The following is an 8,598-nucleotide window of genomic DNA, read 5'->3' as shown; positions in this document are numbered from 1 at the left end:
AGAGCTAGATCTCTTTAATCCTCATAATAGAAAAGCCTTGTGTGGTTCTCTTCTTCTCTCTCGAACTCGTCACCTATGATTAGTTATGTACGGCAAAGCGCTGCCGGATCGTGAAGCCTGTAACGCTTCCAATTGTAGAGAGGCTGTCCTTTAGATCGGTCTTCGGTTTGAGGGATCGTTCATGAACGGTTCGAGGGACTTCAAGTATGATCTACACCAACTCTTCTTCCGCTCCAACTCGAAGTTGGTAACGATCCGATCTAAACCTGTAATGCATCTTCATAGTGTTCCTGGTTTGATCGTAAGAGAATTTTGTTGTTTTCTACTACATTTTCCAACAGTTCAATGTCGGAGCGTTGTAACCGGCAACAAGACTGCTTTCTACCCATTGAAGCCGATTGCCCATCCGTCTAATCGTCGACATTAAATAGGCGTGCCGGCGAGCCTTGCGTCCGCACTGAAACAACCCACCGCTTGGCCTAGCCAACACCCGCTATTTAAACGTGGCCATTCACGGCACGATCCGCACCAGACCAGGTCCACTTCCTTTTCTCCTCCATGCACCCCCGACAGAATGACGTCGAGCTCCAGCATGTTGTGGGAGGGCCTCTCGATGGAGCAAAAGAACAAGTTGGCCAGCCATCCGGCCAACTCGCTAGACCGTCGTGCGTGGCAGATAGAGGCCGGATTGTCGGTGAGCTTGTCAAAGGTCAGCGACGACGAACTGACGATGGAGGAGGTGGCCGACGTTAAGTCAGCGCTCGTACCCACGTGAGTCCATGCCAGCTTCACCATGGAGTAGGTGCAGGATCACTTCAACATCGTCATGACGGAAGTGCAGCCGGCGCCGCCGATGTCGGTATTTCAGATGGAGCATGAGGGGACCAACGCTACAACCTCGACCTCCTCGCGCATCACCGGACGGTGCAGGGGCAAATCTACGGCGAGTTCGTGAGCGAGGAGGCTGCGGCAGCCATGGTCGCGGAGGACCCGAACTTCGTCGACTAGCAGAGGGCGCTCTACGAGGCCACATGTAGTGCTCTCGCCGTCTACAACGCAATCACAATGAAGGTAGGCGTGGAGGAGGCGCAGGCGATCACAGACGGAACGTGACTACTGACATCGGCAACTCCGTGTCCTTCGTGCCGCCCGCGCTGTTCTCGTCGGGCAGCAACGACCACGAGGCCGACCCATCCACGTCGATTGTGGACCTCACCTCAACTAGCGATGTTCCAAGCCAGGCGGCGAACTCCAACGAGGAAGAGTAAGACATGGGATACAGACGTGGGCATGTCTGTGTCCCATGTCTTACTCTTCCTCGCCGGACGTGGTGACGGTGTCATACACCAGGGGTGGCTCATCGAGGGGAGCCTGACAGAAGACCAGCCAAGGAGCCCACAAGGCCCAACGACAGTTATGGTTCGCTGAAACACAACTGTGCCATTCAAAAAGTGAAATGCAAAATTGTGCTTCACGGTGAAACATAGTTGTGCTTGCGCTTGTAGCATAGTTGTGCTTCTCAAAAAAGTGAAAAGCACGGGCTTCCACGTGAAGCACGACCGTGCTTTCTGAAAAGTGAAACGGCACAAAAACATGCTTCAAGTTTTTTGTTTCGTTTCTTGGTTTCAGGTTTATTTTTGATTTCCCCTTTTTTATGTTTTCGGATTAGTTCATCCAAACATATTAACATGAGGTCCTCTTTTGAAGACCCCGACGCGAGAAATGTAACGGTGAAAATGGTGCGTGATTTGGACACACGGTTTGATAATAAAAAAAAACAAATTTACGAAAAAGCACAAAACTGTTTGGTTGTGGGGTGGATGTGCTCTCTTTTTGGCACCAAAACTGTTTGGTTGTGACAAGTGTGTCACATGCAGCGCACCACTTGTAACCACCCGAAAAGGCGGGAGTGAGCTTTGCAAAGAGTATCAACATTTTTTTTTCAGGAATGCAAAGAGTATCAACTAGTGTTTTCGATATTTTCTAGGCCCTAGTCAGGTAAATGCTTCCCCAGCCAAATAAAGTTGAATAGTCCAACTGACTCTTCACTAAAGCAAAAGTTACCCCGCATGGATCTCCTCAAATAAAAAGCTATCGATATGCAACGCTATCCACTGATTGATACCAAAAGCACTTCAAAAAAAAAAATCCGGCAAAAAAGCGATTACTTCCTTTGAATAAACCCTTGTAAAACAAGCAGAGCATCTACACAAAAAACTTTAAGGAGAAAGAAGTAAATAGTTCCATCAAATTAAAGCGAAATATAAAAATGATCACACAAGAGTATGCTGCGGTCTTTTAGATGCCGTCACACGCCACATGTGAAAATTGTACATCAATACCAAAACAAGTCCGCTGGAAAAAAATTACAAACACAAGTCACACAAATAAGAGTGAAGTGCACTGTAGGTCCCTAAACTATTCGAGGGGTGTCAACCAGGTCCTCGAACTATGAAAATCGACATGTGGGTCCTCGAACTATTGTAAGTGTCTCAGTCACGTCCAAAACCTGCCCGACCCAGTCTGACCTACCGTTGACTGTTGCCACGTCGGACAGGGGTAACGGAGGTGGATGGATATTTACAAAAAACACCCCGAATCGTTTCAGATCTCCATTCCACAGGCGTCGATGGCTCCGGTACGGCGGCTCCCTGGAGATCCTCCTCCACAGGCGGCCGGCGACTAGGATCCGATCGAGTAGCATCTAGCATAGGAGGATGAAGAATCATGGCAAGGGGAAGAGGAAGAGGAAGAGGTTGGACGGCGGCGGTGGCGGCACAAGAAACAGCGATAAGCTCGAGGAGCAGTCGGTCACCGGCACCGAGGGCGAGGGCGAGTGCCGGTCGATCTTCTTCGTTGTAAATATCTTGATCGGCAACAGTCGCGCGGTGGCCTCCCTCTACAAGGTGGATCATCCCTACCCGTGCTCCCCGAGTCCCAGGCGGCTTCACCCGGTCGCCACCATGGATGCCACGGCCGGCATCACCTACGTGCCCCTGCAGACACGCAGCCGCAGCCGCAGCCGCAACCGCAGGTGGATCCTCGCCATCAGCGCCCGCCGCACCATCGTCTTCGACGCCGACACCGAGGAGCTCATCCCTGGGCCGGACCTCCTCAGCGAAAAGGAATCCCCCGCGCTCGTGTACGTGGAGGACAAGATCTACGCCCTCTCGACCTTTCCCCAGATAAAGGGAGAACGGGATTTGGAGCCCTGGTTCGAGGTCCTTGACCTGTCCACTGCCAGAGTCATCGACGGCCGCCTCCAGGGCTGCTCCTGGGAGGAGCTTCCCAGCCCGCCATGCTTCCCTTCTCCGTCTCCAGGGAGCCGTACTGTGGAGGAGGATCTCCAGGGAGCCGCCGTACCGGAGCCATCGACGCCTAGGCAGGCGCCGCCGTCTCCGTGCGGCCACACCAAATCGCCAAGGCGCCGCCGCCCCCAAATCGCCGTGAGAGAGATCGGGAGAGAAGGAGAAGAAGAGGCAAGGACTGGGGAATGGAGATCTGAAACGATTCGAGGTGTTTTTTGTAAATATCCATCCACCTCCGTTACCCCTGTCCGACGTGGCAACAGTCAACGGTAGGTCAGACTGGGTCGGGCAGGTTTTGGACGTGACTGAGACACTTACAATAGTTCGAGGACCCACATGTCGATTTTCATAGTTCGAGGACCTGGTTGACACCCCTCGAATAGTTTAGGGACCTACAGTGCACTTCACTCCACAAATAATATACCTTTGAGGATTTAACATAGGGCAAACATCAGGAGAACTACCGGTACAAGTTCTTCGAGTACAAAATCGTAGGGTATTACATGGGCTTGCTCTTACATCATGTGGTGATAATTAGAATACGAGTATTACATACGGTGACTCACTCGCTCCCAGCGTTCCAGCAGCAAAATGCGCGCAAAATGCGCCTCAGAACATCACCTCGGTGGTGGCGGCGGCGCGGCAGTTCCTTCTTGCTATTCGCACCGTCGCTGTTTCCGCCGGTGACATACGCCTCCGTATGCATATATCGTGTATGGACCGTTAGCTGGTGCAGGAAATGTAAGAAGTGGTTATACCCACTCCAAGAGTGATGGATGAGCTTATATAGGGGTTCAGTGTAACAGATGGTTAGAGCATAATCGGCCACCAAACAAAATGCAGTCGCTTGGAACCAAAAAAGGGCAGTACACTTTCGGCAGTATCGAAGCTCCAAGAGTTTAAGTGAGTGGGGCAGTAATTAATTTTGTAGTATGGATAAGCTAAGGCCACATGAACCTTGCATCCAAAGGTTTAAACTCCCATGAAAAGATAACGGTGGATCTATTAGTTTGAGGATTAGTTGAGGTACGAGGCATCTATACCAAACATGGGCTCTACAATGGGTCGAGTTGTGCAGAGATTATAGCATCTAATCTTCTCGTCAGATACCATTAGATGGGCGCTGCGGCATCTAATGATCTGTGCTTTAGTCGCTGTATTGGTAAAGATGGATTACTTAACACTTGTTGCGATTGCGGTATCTGAAGAAGAACATCAGCGGCTTAAACTGGCCGGCCAGCTTGTAGTGTACGAGAACTTGCACTTTTGGGTTCTGGACTCCTTCGTTGTCGATGCGCAGGATGGATGGGTGGCTCTAAATGTTTCTCTGGTATAATGCCAATGTTTCCATTCGACGCTGAATAGCCTGGCTTGGCCACCGACCGTATATAGACGCTGATCTCCATTTTGCGAGGAAGGAATCATATATTCTTCAGATGGCACTTTTCAACAGAAAGTGCGTTTCAAATGATCTGGAGGAAAAGATAGGCAGTACGTGATTTTGCAAAAATAACATCATTACGAAGACCCATGGTTGACCCTGACCGAGTCTACTAATTAATCTTGCCCAGATCCAGGTGGACCCAAAATTTTGGGCTAGGGCAAATTTGAATTGTGGGCCAACTTTTTATATGAATTATATGCAAAGGTCTGGTGTGTGTTCATAGTATTTGTATCCTTTCTCGAATTAGTATTTGTATCATCTTGATTCTCTATTTTGAGCTAATAAAATTCATTGTTTGTTAGAAAAAGAAAGATGAGCATATTTTTGTCTCATCAAACAACTTTTTTTTTGACAAACAACTATTCTAGGGTATCTCTCAGTGGCGAATCAACTGGGCAGGCTTTAACAGGCTTGAGCCTGCCCTCCAACGATGCATTTTTTTTACTACTGGTTTCAAACCCCAGCCCAGCCAATCGTTACTATAAGCTAGAGGAAGAGAGATTGTTTGCTGCACACTTTGTTCATTGACATCATAGGTATTTATACATGTACAAGAGTTGAATGGATCAGCTAACTACCGAGCTAAGCTAGGAAGATAGGATAAGACGTTAGCTGATCATGTGCATGCGCTAACAAACTGGCTGCCAAGGCAGCGATGATCTGTTGCCACTGTAGCAGGTTACACGGGCAGTTTCAACTTTCAACACCCCCGTCTCGCCGGTGGTGATGCGGAGACTGGACCTGAACTCTGTGAAGACGGACGGCGGCAGTCCCTTTGTCATAATGTCGGCGAATTGCTACGAGGTAGGAACATGAAGAACCCACACGTGGCCGAGCGCGACCTTCTCTCATACAAAATGGATGTTAAGTTCAATGTGTTTTGTCCGGCGATGATGCACTGGGTTGGTAGACATGTAGACCGCAGACACGTTGTCACAGTACACCATCGTGGCATGACGGACGGGACATTGAAGCTCCGAGAGCAGTTGGCGTAGCCATGAACACTCAGCGACGGCGTTCGCCACGGCACGGTACTCGGCTTCGGCACTCGAGAGCGAGACCGTGGGTTGCCGCTTTGAGGACCATGAGATGAGTGCCGGGCCGAGGTATAGGTAGGCAGTACCCCAAGGTAGAGCGCCTTCGGGCGTCGCTTCCCTTCGTGAAGCGTCATTGGGAAGCCACCTTGCCCGCTCATTTGTGTGCCCCGGGCGAGAACCTCAGACCCACCTCTAGATCGGACAACGATGGCGTCATGATGTCGTCTCTCCCTCTTGGGGCGTTGTTTTTTGGAGCCACAGATCCATTGTTGGTAGCTTGATGTCTGAGTTGGAGTGCTTGTTGGGTTGTTGGAGTGTAGGGTGATGGCGGCGGAAGTGATCTATGGTAGCGACAATTCCTAAGTCATTCTGTTGCTGCTGGTCGACCTATCTCCTAGGGCCTCCTGGAAGCGGTGAGGTCTTGAAGTTTGGTGCTCTTCGACGAAGCCTGTGGTTTGGTTGCCTTGCGTAGTGTTCTGGTTCTCTCTATTTGTGATGGTGGTCATGGTGTGGCCCAGAGGAGGTGCAGGGCTGTCTCAGTGGAAGGCCAACAACAAAGGTCGAATACAAAAAAGCACAATGTGCCCCCTCTCCTCTCTCTCTCCAAGCCATGTCGCCCCAGCCACCATGGATGGGCAGCTCGATCTCGGCTTCGGCGCCTGGGGCGCGCTGATGTCTACTACACAACCTTCTTCTTGTAGATGTTGTTGGGCCTCCAAGTGCAGAGGTTTGTAGGACAGTAGCAAATTTCTCTCAAGTGGATGACCTAAGGTTTATCAATCCGTAGGAGGCGTAGGATGAAGATGGTCTCTCTCAAGCAACCCTGCAACCAAATAACAAAGAGTCTCTTGTGTCCCCAACACACCCAATACAATGGTAAATTGTATAGGTGCACTAGTTCGGTGAAGATAGGGTGATACAAGTGGTATATGGATAGTAGATAATAGTTTTTGTAATCTGAAAAAATAAAAACAGCAAGGTAACGAATGATAAAAGTGAGTGTAAACGGTATTGCAATGCTAGAAAACAAGGCCTAGGGTTCATACTTTCGCTAGTGCAAGTCCCCTCAACAATACTAACATAATTGGATCACATAACTATCCCTCAACATGCAATAAAGAATTGTTGGGGAACGTAGTAATTTCAAAAAAATTCCTACGCACATGCAAGTTCATGGTGATGCATAGCAACAAGAGGGGAGAGTGTGTCCACGTACCCTCGTAGACCGAAAGCGGAAGCGTTAGCACAACAAGGTTGATGTAGTCGTACGTCTTCACGATCCGACCGGTCAAGTACCGAACGCATGGCACCTCCGAGTTCTGCACACGTTCAACTCGATGACGTCCCTCGAACTCCGATCCAGCCGAGTGTTGAGGGAGAGTTTTGTCAGCACGACGGCGTGATGACGATGATGATGTTCTACCGACGCAGGACTTCGCCTAAGCACCGCTACGATATGATCGAGATGGATTATGGTGAAGGGGGGCATCACACACGGCTAAGAGATCAAGAGATCAATTATTGTGTCTTTGGGGTGCCCCTGCCCCTGTATATAAAGGAGTGGAGGAGAGGGAGGGCCGACCCTCTCTATGGCGCGTCCTAGGGGAGTCCTACTCCCACCGGGAGTAGGATTCCCCCTTTCCTAGTAGGACTAGGAGCCCTTCCAAGTAGTAGGAGTAGGAGGGAAGGAAAGGGAAGGAAAAAGGAGAAGGAAGGAAGGGGGTGCCCCCCTTCCCTAGTCCAATTCGGACCAGCCCATGGGGAGGGGTGCGGCCACCCTTTGAGGCCTTTCTCTCCTTTCCGGTATGGCCCATTAAGGCTCAATACGAATTTTCGTAACTCCCCGGTACTCCCGAAAATACCCGAATCACTCGGAACCTTTCCGATGTCCGAATATAGTCGTCCAATATATCGATCTTTACATCTCGACCATTTCGAGACTCCTCGTCATGTCCCCGATCTCATCCGGGACTCCGAACTCCTTCGGTACATCAAAACACATAAACTCATAATATAACCGTCATCGAACTTTAAGCGTGCGGACCCTACGGGTTCGAGAACTATGTAGACATGACCGAGACACGTCTCCGGTCAATAACGAATAGCGGAACCTGGATGCTCATATTGGCTCCTACATATTCTATGAAGATCTTTATCGGTCAGACCGCATAACAACATACGTTGTTCCCTTTGTCATCGGTATGTTACTTGCCCGAGATTCGATCATTGGCATCTCAATACCTAGTTCAATCTCGTTACTGGCAAGTCTCTTTACTCGTTCCATAATACATCATCCCGCAACTAACTCATTAGTTGCAATGCTTGCAAGGCTTAAATGATGTGCATTACCGAGAGGGCCCAGAGATACCTCTCCGACAATCGGAGTGACAAATCCTAATCTCTAAATACGCCAACCCAACAAGTACCTTCGGAGACACCTATAGAGCACCTTTATAATCACTCAGTTATGTTGTGACATTTGGTAGCACACAAAGTGTTCCTACGGTAAACGGGAGTTGCATAATCTCATAGTCATAGGACCATGTATAAGTCATGAAGAAAGCAATAGCAACAAACTAAACGATCAAGTGCTATGCTAACGGAATGGGTCAAGTCAATCACATCATTCTCCTAATGATGTGATCCGTTAATCAAATGACAACTCATGTCTATGGCTAGGAAACATAACCATCTTCGATTAACAAGCTAGTCAAGTAGAGGCATACTAGTGACACTCTGTTTGTCTATGTATTCACACATGTATTATGTTTCCGGTTAATACAATTCTAGCATGAATAATAAACATTTA

General features: G+C 49.2%; 1 pseudogene; it reads left to right on the top strand.

Moving 5' to 3' along the window:
- The first annotated feature begins 2,963 nt into the window (after positions 1–2,963).
- Positions 2,964–8,598, top strand: part of LOC123153160 (probable cyclic nucleotide-gated ion channel 20, chloroplastic) — an 89,732-nt pseudogene continuing 84,097 nt past the window's right edge.

Source organism: Triticum aestivum, chromosome 7A (genome assembly GCF_018294505.1).
Source record: "Triticum aestivum cultivar Chinese Spring chromosome 7A, IWGSC CS RefSeq v2.1, whole genome shotgun sequence".
Lineage (NCBI taxonomy): Eukaryota > Viridiplantae > Streptophyta > Magnoliopsida > Poales > Poaceae > Triticum > Triticum aestivum.
The sequence above is the reverse complement of the archived record's forward strand: the minus strand, read 5'-3'. Positions and strand labels throughout refer to the sequence as shown.